Here is a 14,493-nt window from a genome sequence, read left to right as displayed (position 1 = left end):
TCCAGTTTGGTCCTGGGAGGAGGTCAGTGTGACTTCCACTCACTCCTCTGCCATCTTGATTCTTCAAGATCTAGTATAAAATATTTAAAAAATTAAATCCATTATAAAGTCTCAGCAATTAAAACAACTTGACACTTGCACAGAGATAATCAAGTAGATCAATGAAATAAGCATTCTAGAAACAAATGTATATATCTAACAATGTAATATATGATTAAATTGAAAAAATATGGAACGCTTCAAGAATTTGTGTGTCATTCTTGCCCAGGTACCATGCTATTTGCTATATCATTCCAAGTTTAGTATATGTGCTGCTGATAGAAGCACTCCCTTTAGCTCTTTAGGCATGCTTTCCTTTAGCTTTTTAAACATATTTAAAATAGCTGCTTTAAAATCTGTCCAGTAAGTCCAATGTCTTGATTTTCCCAGTGACAGATTTTATTGATTGCTTATTTTGCCATGTATCAGTCGTACTCTTTCTTGCTTCTTTGCATGTCTTCCAATTTTTTCAAAACCTGGACATTTTAAATAGTATAATGTGGCAATTGTGGAAATCAAATCTCCCACCCAAGTTTGTTGCTGCTGCTGCTTTTACTAGTTGTTTGTCTAGTGACTTTTCTGAATTCATTTTATAAAATCTGTGTATTTATTGTGTGGAGCCACTGAATCTCAATTAAGTTATCTTATTGGTCAGCTAATAATTAGACAGCATTTTCTTTAGATGCCTGGAATCACTAAGTCTCCCAGTCTTTGCCTAGGTGCTGCTTGTGTGTGTTTGTCTGTGTGTGTTGAGGCATGCCTTTAGCACTTCACCAGGGAGTTTTTCAACTCTGCCTTAGCCTTCCATTCCTGCTGACTCTCAAGTTTAGTCCCAGGCGAGAGAATATAGCCTTCTTGGGTCTTTCATGAATGTTTTTAAAGTCCTATGCATGATTGTGACCTTTTAGGTTCTCAAAAATACAATGGAGCTTTTCAAAGCCTCAGTGTCCATCTCAATCCTCAGCTTTTCATTTTAAGTTTTCTGGCTAGTCTATTGTTTGCATCAACTGCTACTCATTGCTTCATGCACATATGGTGCTAAACATTTAAGAAATTTACCTATGTCACCCACAGAGAAATGGTTGTCACTGAGACAGCAGGAGAAATGGTTAGCACTGAGAGAACTTGAGTGAGCTTAAAAAGACAAGCTTTTCAAGTGATGTCTTCCAAGAAACCACTTGGTAATAACTCTTATTTGGGAGTGAAATTTTGAAAGATCTCCAGCCAGACTCTGCTTTCTTCAGTACTGAGAATGCAGGCTGTTATTTTTTAAAACTGCTGTGCAGCTGGAGAAAGTAGATGAGATTAGGGTAAGTTAAAATGCCACAAATCTTGCTGTTCCTATATAGATACAGCCATATTTCTCGACTAAACACATCCCTATGTTGCTAGAAGCCTTTGGTTAGTTTCCAAACTGATTTTTGACAGTTTTTTTGGTCAATTTTCTCATTGCTTTTATGAAGAAACCCAAGTTTAGAGTTCCTTACTCCAACATTTTCACTGATGCCTCCCCCTCTTATTTTTTTGACAATCTATCTTAAAATTTAAAAATCACCCATTTTTAAAAAGCAGTGACAAAGTTACTTTTTGCACTTTTTATTTGTTTTGTTAACCCAACTGTGACTAGAATGGCTTCATTAATGAAAATCTTTACTTTTGAAACCAAATTTGAGATGCCATATTACTATTCCTAGAGACATTCTCACTAAAAAATAAACCAAATTAAGAAATCAAATTTATAAGTTTGAATCATTTATATAGTCATATATATAAAGAATCAGAAATGTGCTCAATGTTTTAAAGATGGTAAATTATATAAAGCAAGCATAAACAAGGCAAGTTTTGCCTAGAAGAGCTTCAATTCTATATGATGCTGAGATTGCAACACATAAACTATTCCAAGTCAAAATTAAGACTGACATAGCAATGAACCAAATTCTATTTTATCTTTCTTTGATGATGTTGTAAGCTTAGAATAAAGTTTCAACTTTCTTTAACTTGGACTTCTTTATTACTAACGAACAAAATAAATTCACAAACAAAACAGAAACAGACTCATAGATACAGAGAACAGACTGATAACTGTCAGAGAGGAAGGGGTTGGGAGCCTGGGTGAAAAGGGTGAAGGGCTTCAGAAAAAAAAGAGAAAAACTAATAGACATAAACACAGTATGGTGATTACCAGAAGAGAAAGGGGCAGGGGAGGTAGAGGAGGGTATAAGCGTGATAAATGGTGATGGAAGGAGGCTTGACTCAAGGTGAAGAACACATAATACAATATATAGATGATGTGTTGTAGTATTTCCGCCCAAAACCTACATAATTTTATTAACCAATATCACCCCAACACACTATTTTAAAAGTTAATCTATAGCCCTGGCTGATGTGGTTCAGTGGATTGAGTGCTGACTTTGAACTGAAGGGTTGCAGGTTCGATTTCCAGTCAGGGCACATGACTGGGTTGCAGGCCAGGTCTCCAGTGGGGGGTGCGGAAGAGGCAACTGCACACTGATATTTCTCTCCCTCTCTTTTTCCCTCCCTTCCCCTCTCTCTAAAAATCTTTAAAAAAATAAAATAAAAACTAAAAAATTAACATAACATACTAGCTCTATCATTTGGAATTAAGTTTTAGGCTATTTCCAACTCCTACACATTCTTCCTAAAGGAAACAATGAAAGCTTTTGTGAAAAACTTACATGCAAAAAAAGTCAATAATAAAACTAATTGAAATACAATTGAAATTTGAGTAATTTTAAATCTAAAATATCTGTGATTTTCTCATAGGCTGTTTATATAATGACATAATTATTAATAGCTCTGAAGTAGGATATGGATTTAATTTCAAAATCTTTTATAAATTTTCTGCCAGAATATGGAAAAGTGTGTGTGTGTTAAAAACAGCTTGCTCTATTTGATATTTGAGCATGTCTTGTATTTCCAATTAACAGAAATGGAGAGCTGGCCTAAATGTGATTAGATTAGTCGTATGTGGGTGGGATTCTGGCAGCTTCCAAATATTAGCATGAAAAATAAATGCAAACCCTGGAGCGAGAAAAGCCTCCTTGCATGGAGGACTTGGCCACATGTCATAGCTGGAACCTGTGCAGAGACAAAATGTGCAAGATGCACTAGATTCATATTCTCTGTACTTTCAGCACCCTCCAATATATGATTCTCTCTGTGCTAAATGGTGATACACATTCATTAACATTATCTAGATTTCAGATGAAAGAGAAGCTTGAGGATAATCTCTGAGTCCTTTATCCTTTGATTTCAGAGATTAGCAGTGCCTTCAGATATTAGTTTCGGGTCTAGATTTTTTATGCTAGTTTGTTCTGTAAATAGGTATTTTACTTCATGGAAGAAACAGAACTTTCTTATTTTGATGATTAAAATAATAAAAGGTACAGAGTCTCGCTACATGCAAAACAAATCAAGAAGTCATCACAGTTAACATTCACAGCTACTTCAAGTATGAAGCAGACAGCATTGCCATGGTTATATATAAAAGGAAGCTGCATAAAGCAAGCCCTTATGCACATACTGTGGGTAATGCAGGAGGCAATTAGGAAGCTGTATGTTTAAAGGACATGGGAATATGCTAACATGCCTTGTCATAGAATAGCCATGGCTCTCCAACACAGCATATAGCCTCTGATGTAAGCTCATTCTCTAATGGCACAAGGCATAATTAAGCTGAATTTTGAGTACACAGAGACTCAGAAACATTCATTTATTCAAGTATCAAATATTAATTGTGTATTTACCATGTTCCAAAGACCATTGGACACTGGGTAAATGGAGCTACAAATCAATCCCTCCCCAGTGAGGACTACATTTAGAAGTTCTCTTCATACTACCAAGAAGCAGAATTTCACAGGTGAAATTTGTAACTGAAGAATAGTATAGCTCAATTATTAATACATACTAGTATGTTGCTCTCCTGCCATACTTTTGATACCAAGCCTTGAAGGATTAATGGCATTTAGCCTTGGCAGGATGGCTCATTTAGTTGGTGTGTTGTCCTGATATGCGAGATTGTGAGTTTGATCCCTGGTCAGGGCACATATAGGAATCAACCAATGATTGCATAAATAGTGTGAACTACAGGTCAATGATTTCTCTCTCTCTCTCCCCACCCCCTTCTTTTCTCTCTCTAAAAAAAAAAATCAACGTTAAAAAAAGTAAACAATGAATTAATGGCATTTAGATGGATGGATAGGGAAGCCTTTCTGATACGGGGAATAGGATGCCTAGAGGCAGGACTATGTAGAAAACAGTGATAATCCCAGACTTTTTAAAACAAAATAACTTAAAGATATCAGTTATCTGATAAAAAAGTGGACTGTTTTCTATATAAATTTAATTTGTTTAAATGAGAAATAATATGCTAATTAAAATTCTCACATTCTACCAATAAACTTCTTCACTAAAAATGTAGTCCAATATTTTTATCAAATGAGACGTTGTGTATAAAAACATTTATTTTTTCAAGTGTTCTGGAGAATCAAGTAGGCGGAGGAGTGAGTGGAAGTCACACTGACCTCCTCCCAGGACCAATCTGAAACTACAACTAAATTGTGGAGAAATCACCTGGAACAAACACCTGCACGATAAGAAGAGAGGAGGCTTTTAACCTCTGACAGACAGAAGAATCAGCTTTAGCACAATCTAACTGGTAAAGGAGTGCGGTAGAGACTCGGGAAGGCAGGCGGAGTGCTCACGGGTGGCAGCATCAGAAGAATATTGAAATGGCCAGTTGGATACCCCTGAGAAAAGCGGGGTCTAAACCATAAGCAGGGATCTCCAGCCTACAGCACCAGAGCCCAAAAAGTACACAGATAACAGCCAGCTGCGAAAAGCAGTAAGGTTGGTCTCTGACAGAGACTGGCAGCTGGAGACGCAAAGAGCTGTTTAAAGGGCCAATGCATACATTTTTTTTTTTTTTTTTGCAGCTACTGCCGTCTGGGCTCTGGCAGGGGCAGAAAGGGCTGCAGATTCCTGAGGAGAGACTGGGGAAGGAGGCTTTGGGGAGAGAACTGAGACAGTAGCTGGCAAAATATTGGTGCTGATTCATTGCTCATATGGCAACAGCCATCTTGCTCAGGTAGACCAAACCCCTGTGTAGCAATAGCATGTGAGGCGACAATAGCTCCACCCACAGGAGGCTCTGCCTAGGCCTGGTACTGCTAAAACCTGATGGCTGAGTACAGAGTGGCAGCCACAGACAGTAGATCCCTGGCTAAAGGGGTTGCAGAGTTATGCGGAAACACTTGAGGAGAGACTGGAAATGGAGAATTTGGGGAGAGATCAGAGAGATTAGCTGGTGGGATCCTGGTGCTGGTTCCTCCCCCATATGGCAGCAGCCATCTGGCTCAGGGAGATGACTACCCTGAGAAACAGCGGCCTGAGAGGGACCAATAACCCCGCCCCCAGGATATTGTCTGCCCTGCCATGTGGTGTCTCTAAGCTGGCCTGCTGAATACAGAGTGACTAGATTAACAGATGAAGGAGTCAGACGCAGACAGTAGGTTCCTGGAAGTCTCGAACAGACTGCCTAAGGTTAGACAGGGACAACATCTGACATCATCAGAGGCAGATCCAGAAAGAAAAAAACAGTGGTCTCCTACCATAGAAGTTCACACCACAAAGTCAGGAAATCAAGACAGATCAATTATGAAGCAGGAGCAAAAAAGAAGGGTCTCACAAATAATGGGACGACAAAGAAATATGACTCACTCGAAGGGAAAGGAGGAATCCCCACAAAGAGAAATAAATGAAATAGAGGCAAGTAAACTATCATATATTGAGTTCAAAACAACTGTTCTAAGGAAGCTCAATGAGCTCAGTGAGCTCAGAGAGAATTACCAAAAACTACAGGGAAAATACGAGGAACTCACTATAAACTATATCAGCATGAAAAAGGACATAGAAACTATCCACAATAGGCAAGAATAAATGAAGAATACATTTCCTGAATTGAAGAACATAGTAGAACATAGGGATCAAAAGCAGGCTAAATGAAGCAGGGGATCGAATCAGCAAGCTGGAGGACAGCTAGAAAAAAGCTGCCATATACAGCAAAAAAAAGAGAAAAGACTCAAAAAGAATGAAGAAGGATTAAGGAAAATGCAGGACAACCTGAAACATAATGATATCCATATAATAGGGATACCAGAGGAGAAGAGTAGGAAGGGATAGTGAACTTGTTTGAAAAAGTCATGATGGAGAGAAAAGATGGCGGAGGAGTGAATGGGAGTCACGCTGATCTCCTCCCAAGACCAAACTGGAATTGTGACTAAATAGTGGAGTAATCACCTGGAAAACAATGGAACGATAGTGGGAGAGGAGCCTTGGAGCTGTGGACAGTGGATTCGACTCTCACATATCCCAATGGGTGAGAAGTGCGGTGGAGGCTTGAGAGGGTGGGCTGGGTGCCCACGGGCACTGGCACAAGAGGGACATTGAAACGGCCAGTTAGGTTCCTCAGAGAAGAACAGGGCCTGAATCATAAACAGGGACCCCTAAACTACAGCAGCTGAAACCAAGAAAATACAGACAAAACGCAACCCCGAAAAGCTTAGGGGCACTCTCTGCCACAGACAGGTGGCTGGGGATGCAAAGACATTTAAAGGGCCAACGCAAAAATTGCAGTGGCAACCACCCTCCCTGATCTCTGCGTAGAGGCGGCAGCAGGGTGGGCTGGTGCCTGGGAAAAGACTGGTGAGGAAAACTTTGTGAAGAGAACTGACACGGCGGCCAGTGGAGCCCCGTGATAACGCACCTCCCACTCTGCAGCTACCATCTCGCTCAGGCATAAGGGAATCAGTTAACCTGCCTTTTGTGCGCTCTGCACACAGCTTGTACGCGTGTGTGCTGGGGGGCTAAGTGCAGACTGGCTGGGAGAGCCTTGAGGAGAGACTGGAGACGGAGGTGTTGGGGAAAGAACGGGAGGAGGAACTGGGGAGTCCCGACTCCCTCCCCGTTCGGTAGTCTCCCTTGTGGGCTGGAAAGGCACTATCCCAAAGAGGCAGAAGCAGGGCTCGCACGAACCAGACTGCCTGCGATTGAAATGCAGTATGCATAGGGGGTGGATCCTTGGTGGAAGGGGTCACAGAACTGCCCAGACACCCTTGAGGAGAGACTAAAAACGGAGGTGTTGGGAAAAGAACAGGAGGAGGAACCGGGGAGTCCCGACTCCCTCTCCTTGCCATAGTCTCCATTGTGCAGGACGAGGCCACTCCCCTAAAGAACCAAAAGCCGAAAAGCACACATAGACACCCCAAAACCACACAGTGCAGGCGCGCACACTTGTGTCGAGTGACTGGCGAGGGTTGGCGAGCGTGTGTGTGACCTGCGCGGGCTGGCAAACGCTTGCACCGGCCGGCAAGGCCTCCCACAGATTGGCACCGATATGGCCTGCAAGGGAGTGCACAGAGCGGAAAGGCAGTCATAAATTGACCCGCCCAGCCCACGATGGCAGAGCGGCTCAAAAAATTAGTAGATCCCTGGCTGAAGTGGGCACGGAGCTGCCCAGAGTCCCTGGAGGAGAGACCGGAGACAGGATTAACCAGAGAATCCTGGAGCTGACTTCCTCCCATTTCCGTAGTCCCCATTTGGCGAGGGCAAGCAACGGACCCAAAGAGCCAAAAGCGGGGAAAACACACAATAGAAGACCCTAAACTGACCAGTCCTGGGGAGCTCGCTGGCCAGGGGGGCCAGACGAGTATGCGAGGTCGCGAATAAGCCCCCATGGGCTGGGGCAAGCACATGAGAGCCCAGTCGGGTTGGGTATCCTGCTGGGCCAGGGAGCATGATCAAGGAGGCTGCGTGAGAGTGCAGAGCGATCCCAAAATATAGTTCAGCCCTGACCGAAGGGGTCACAGAGCTGCCCCAAGAAGGAGTCAGACACAGAGAGTAGACTCCTGGAAGGCTCAAACAAACAACCCAAGGTCATATACGGTCAACAACTGACATCATCAGAGGGAGGCCCAGAAAGAAAAGGGGAAAATAAATAAATAAATAAATAAAAAGGCCCACCTACAACAATAGAAGTTTAATCCAGAAAGTCAGGAAATCTAGACAGCCCAATTGAAGCAGAAGCAAAAATAAATTTTAAAAAAATGTAAATTACTTAACAGACTTTCACAAAAATGCGAAGAAAAAGAAGTTCCCCCCAAATGAGTGGAAAAGGGGAATCCCCACAGAGAGAGCTAAATGAAAGAGAGGCATGAGTCTATCAGATACTGAATTCAAAACAATGGCTCTAAGCTCAATGAGCTCGGCCAGCTCAAAGATAACTGCAGAGAAACTATCAGGATCTTACAGTAAACTATATCAACCTGGAAAAGGACATAGAAACTATTAAGAAGACACAAGAGGATATGAAGAATACCATTTCTAAATTGAAGAAGACAGTAGAAGGAATCCAAAGCAGGCTGGATGAAGCCGAGGATCGAATCAGTGAGATGGACAAGGTAGAAAAAAGCTCCCAGAAAGAACAAGAAATGGAAAAACAGCTCAAAAAGAAAGAAGAGGCATTTAGGGAAATGTAGGACAACCTGAAATGTAATAATATCCATATAATAGGGATACCAGAAGGAGAAGAGGAGGAGCAAGGGATAGAGAACCTCCTTGAAAAAGTAATGATGGAAAATTTCCCTAATTTGAGGAGAGAAAGGCTCTCATGGATCCAGGAGGCACAGAGGACCCCACTCAAGAGGGACTCAAAGAGGTCCACTCCAAGACACATCATCATTAAAATGGCGACTATCAAGGACAAAGAGAGAATCCTCAAGGCAGCAAGGGAGAAGGAGAAAGTAACATACAAGGCGGCCCCGATATGGCTAGGAGCTGACTTCTCAACAGAAATACTACAAGCCAGAAGGGAATGGCAACAAATATTCCAAGTCATGAAAAGCAAGGGCCTACAGCCAAGGCTGCTCTACCCAGCAAGGCTCTCAATTAAAATAGAAGGGGAAAAACAGAGTTTCCCAGACAAGAGAAGGCTAAAAGAATACATCTCTACCAAACCAGCACTCCAAGATATGCTAAGGGGACTGGTTTAGGCAGATGAAGGAAAAGAATGAGAGAGAGAGGAACACAGGTACAAAGAGAAAAGATAGTAAGTTTCTATCTGTAATATCTCTCAACGTGAATGGACTAAATGCCCCGATCAAAAGACACAGGGTAGCTGAATGGATAAGAAAACATGACCCACACATATGCTGCCTACAAGAGACCCACCTCAGAGCAAGAGACCTACACAGATTGAAAGTAAAGGGATGGTAAAAAATATTCGAAGCAAATGGGCAAGAGAAAAAGGCCGGGGTTGCGATACTTGTATCAGACAAAGTAGATTTCAAACAAAGGCCAAAAAGAGAGACCCAGAGGGGCACTTTATAATTCTTAAAGGAAGAATCTATCAAGAAGACATCAACATTGTCAACTTATATGCTCCCAATATAGGAGCCCCCAAGTTTATAAGGAAATTGTTGGATGACTACAAAAAAGATATAGACAGCAACACAATGATAGTAGAGGATTTCAGAGGACCAGCGACACTGAAAGGAAAAGATATCAGCAGAGACAAGAGGGAAGGAGGGAGGGGGGGTGGGGGAAAAGGAAGGGAAGGGGAAAGTCAAGGAACATATAGCAAGGACTCATGGACAAAACCAAAGGGGAAGAGCTGAGCGAGGGAAGGAGGGAGGGGCAAGGGAAGGTGGTGGGGGGTAGGCAGAGACAAATGTATTTGAAAAAATAAATTAAAATAAAATTTTAAAAAATCAGAAAAAAAAAAAAAGAAAAAGTCATGATGGAAAACATCCCTAATTGGAGGAGAGAAAAAATCACACAAGTCTAGGAAGCACAGAGGGTTCCATTCAAGAAGAATACAGTGAATCCCACTCCAAGACACAAAATCATTAAAATGACAAATATCAAAGACAAATTTAAAATTTTAAAGGAAGCCAGGGAGAAAGAGGTAGTAACATGTAAGGGAGCCCCGATATGGCTAGCAGCTGACTTCTCAACAGAAACACTCCAAGTCAGAAGATACTGGCAAGAAATATTCCAAGTAATGAAAAGCGAAGGCCTGCAACCAAGACTGCTCTACCCAGCAAGGCTCTCAATTAAAATGCAAGGTGAAATAAGGAGCTTCTCAGACAAAAGAAGGATAAAAGAATACACCTCCACTAAACCAGCATTGCAAAATATGCTAAAGGGACTGCTTTAAGAAGATGAAGAAAAAGAGTCTTTGAAAACCCATTTCCTTTCTCAGTCATCAATACGTGATATTACCAATATTTTTAATACTTATCAATCAGATTGTGATAATGATGTGTTATTTTGTTACTTTTTATTTGTTGAGACTAAACCTGTCTTTGTATATTTCCTCCCTATTTCTATTATTTTAAAACAATGCTTTAAATGACTTTTTGGTATTCTTTATCCATTTTTTTGTTTAAATGTTTGTAGGATTTTTTCCTAAAACAAAAAAGTACCTATTAACCCTTTAATAGGTGTGTTGCAAATACTTTCCTATTCTTTTTCTTGTCCTTTCACTTTTTTTACATCAATATTACTTTATAGTCTTAAGTGTTCAATATCCTCATTGTCAATATTTTAGGTAATAGTTTCTGGGTTTGAATATGTTACTTCAGGGTAAAAAAATATCATTTTGCATTTTCCCTTAAAACTTCTTAGATTTTACATATTGATTTTTAAACTCCTCTAAATATTGGTTGTATAATTTGTGAAATTGGGCTCCGTATTTGTTTTATTTCATGTAATAGTGATCCATACACCTTATATGTAGAATAACCCTTATTTTCCCCATTGACTTGAAAGATCAATTTAATCATATATTACATTCTTAGAAAGATTTATACATTTGTTTATAGGATGCTCATTTTTTTTTATTCTCACTAATAACTTTATCAATTTGGATATTTTGAGTGTGTCCGCTATCTCCTGCATGGTAGAACATTGATTGTTCTCAATTAGTGTCTAGATTTGTTTGTTATCAGCCTCATCTGATCTACCTGAACATGGAGCATCATCCAGTGAGGATGCTCATTTTATTTCATTGATCTACTTGATTATTTCTGTGCAAGTATCATGATTGCTGAGACTTTATAATAAATTTAATTTTTTTAATATTTTATAGTTGACTTTGACATTTAAAAAAATAAATAAAATCAATCTGCATTTTAAAAAAGAGAAAGAAAGAAGGAACTCCTACCTTTTGCAACAACATGGATCGAACTGGAGAATATTATACTAAGTGACATAGGCCTTTTGGTGGAAGACAAATACCATATGATCTCACCTATAAGTAGAATCTATTCGACAAAATAAACTAACGAACAAAATAAACCTCAGGCAAGGAAACACGGAGCAGACTGAAAGTGATCAGAGAGGAAGGGGATGTGGGACAATAGTGGAATAAAGGAGAAGGGAATAGACAAAGAACATGTATGAATGACCCATGGACATAGACAACAGAGTGGGAATTGACTCTGGGAGCAGGGGTCAGGGTAGGATTGGTGGAGGAGGGCAAAGGGGGGAAAATTGAGACAACTGTAATAGAATAAACATGATTTAAAAATTAAAAAAATTCAAGTGTTCTAAAAAATGAATTATTCTTGTCTTTCTTATCAACTTTATTAGAGGATGCAAGAATGATAGCAAGAAGAAAACTGGTTTATTGGCCACTATTTTTGTCCTCCTGAAACTGAAATGTTCTTGAAGATTTGATGCTTCCTTTCTCTTCTTCTTTTCACTTTTCCTTTTCTTTTTTCATTCATTTTTTATTCATCCATTCATTCAACAGATATTTAATGCATGCTTTATTTTTTTTCAGATACTGTTAGCTCTGCTTAGGGGTATATCAGTAAGCAAAGAAGGCAAAAATTCTTGCACTCTTGCAGCTTACATTTTAGTGAGGAGAGAGAAATAGTTTATTAGCTGATGACACATGCTGTGGACATAAGTAGGGAATACAGTAAGAAATGTGTTTGTAGGGTGAGAGATGGGAGGTGTAATTATAAAGAGATGACCTTGTTGAAAAGGTGATATTTCAACAAAAACTTGAAAGAGTGATCCAGATATTTTAGATATCTAGAAGAAGAGTGTTCTACCAAAAGGGAATTGCAAGTGCAAAGGCTCTGTGGCAAGTTTATGTGAGGATGTTCAAGGAATGGCAAAGGAGCCAACATAGTAAGAGCAGAGTGAGAGAGGAAGAGAGTTGAAGTCAAAGAGGTGTGTGTGTGTGTGTGTGTGTGTGTGTGTGTGTGTGTGTGTGTGTGTGTATTTTGGGGTGGGGGTGCAGATGGTGTGGGGCTTTGTAGGCTTTTACACTAAGATGAAAAACCATTGTTCATTTTGTTTTTGACATGGTCTATTAGATAATGCAATCCACAAAATGATTTATAGGTTTTAAATGCTAATAACATATACAGTATATCAAACAGTGACACATTGGAGGAAATATAGAGCTTTGATTTAAGTTCAGTGCATTAATATTTATTTGCAACTTGTCTTAATCATAGAAAGTCTCTCAATCTACTACACTGTGATAAGTCTATCCATCTCCTAATTCTATCAAAGACAGGATCATCTGATGCAGATTCACATCCCAATGTCTATAGCCCTTCCAAAATGTAAGGGGATGTAAGAGGAGACCATTATCATGCTTTTTCCCATAAGGTTCACATAATTTTTTTCATTTCCCTCTTCTGCATACTCCACTCCTAGTCTGGTAACCTAAGATGTTTGCCTCTCCCCCATACAAGCATGCAAGTTCCACAAAAGCAAAAGCAAGACAAGTATCTTATCTATCTTGTTCAACAAGATAATGCAAAGGTTAGAAAAGTCCTTGATCATAAGACGTTTTTTGGTATGAATTTATAAAAGAAAAAGATAGTTCCTCAAACATAATAGTTGGGAATCCCTAATCCAGGAGGATTAATATTTTAATATACCTTCAGGATACATTCTTTAGTCCAAATAAGTGATGTCCTGTTGGTTATATAGGGGATTTATTTTATATATAGATCATATTATTTTAATGGGGTGAGCAAAAGTAGGTTTATAGTTGTTCATATGGAAAAAAATATAATACAAGAAGAAATAATAATGATAAAAGAATAAACTCTGTGTTTTGCATACTCACAACTGTAAACCTACTTTTGCCCATCCATGTATATAAGATTTATTGGAATTGGCTTATATGATTATGGAGGGTGATTTTATTGAACTGTGGTTGTATTAGGGTTCTCTAGGGAAATCAACATATACAAAAAATTATACATATATACATATCCAATAATATGTGCACATATATAGTATAAGTACATATAAGAGTTTATAATATTTAAATTTTAATAGAAGTGTGTGTCTACGTATAACAAGGTCTGTCCAGAAAAATCCAGCCATTGTTAATATAACAAGAACATTTGTGCAACATCAATGTAACCTGGCAGCCAAGGAGAGTGGACTGGAATGTGCACGTGTGAACAATGACAACATCATTGTACTAGTCAGTGGAGGCGGTAGATGCCATTGAGTGAGCATGTGTACTGTGGGGCTGTTGCATTTAAAATGACCAAGCAAGTGGAGCAACAAATCTGCATCACGTTTTGTGTTAAGCTTGCACATTCCTCCATGGAGACTATTGGGATGATTCCTAAGGCTGTAGCTATGAGCAACTGGTGATTGGCAGTTTCATCATAACAACACACCTACTCATGCATCATGGCTTGTGCAGAGCTTTTGGTGAGATATCAAATAACCCATGTGACTTAGCCCCACTACAGCCCAGATTTGGCACCCTGAAACTTCTGGCTTTTCCCAAAAGTAAAATTAATTTTGAAAGGGAAAAGATTTAAAACCATCGATGACATTCAGAAAAATATGATGGGGCAGCTGATGGTGATTGGGAGAACTTTGTGAGGTCCCAAGGTGCCTGCTTCGAAGGGGACTGAGGTGTCATTGTTCTATGTACAATGTATCTTGTATCTTCTTCAATAAATGTCTCTATTTTTCATATTGCATGGCTTGATGCCTTCTGGAGAGACCTTGTATATACACACACACACACACACTCAGTATATATGTGTGTGTACATATATATGACCACACAACACACATATGTATGATTATTTTATATTTATACATATGCATATTACATATATATATTCTATTTGTATGTATATAATTATGAATGTTGAGAAGTCCAAAGATCTACAGTCAGTAAGCTAGAGACCTATGAGAGCTGATGGTAAATTCCAGTCTGAATCCATGTCTGAAGGCAGGAGAAGATCAATGACCCAGATCAAAAAAAGTCAAGTAGAGAGAGTGAATTCTTTACTCAGCCTGTTTGTTCTATTTAGGTCTTCAACTGATTGAATGAGGCCCACCCACATTAAGGAGGGCACTTTACTCAGTCTACTA

General features: G+C 39.5%; 1 non-coding gene across 1 annotated transcript; it reads right to left on the bottom strand.

Annotated features, from left to right (window-relative positions):
* Positions 1 to 223: 223 nt before the first annotated feature.
* LOC129065307 (U6 spliceosomal RNA) lies at positions 224 to 327 on the bottom strand. The gene has a single exon (XR_008528572.1). It is a non-coding gene; the product is annotated as a U6 spliceosomal RNA (small nuclear RNA).
* Between the last annotated feature and the right edge of the window lie 14,166 nt (positions 328 to 14,493).

Source organism: Pteronotus mesoamericanus, unplaced genomic scaffold, assembly GCF_021234165.1.
Source record: "Pteronotus mesoamericanus isolate MK-2021 breed Mesoamerican mustached bat unplaced genomic scaffold, CSHL_Meso_final contig_173, whole genome shotgun sequence".
NCBI classification, from domain to species: Eukaryota; Metazoa; Chordata; class Mammalia; order Chiroptera; family Mormoopidae; genus Pteronotus; species Pteronotus mesoamericanus.
This window is presented reverse-complemented; position numbering and strand designations above follow the sequence as displayed.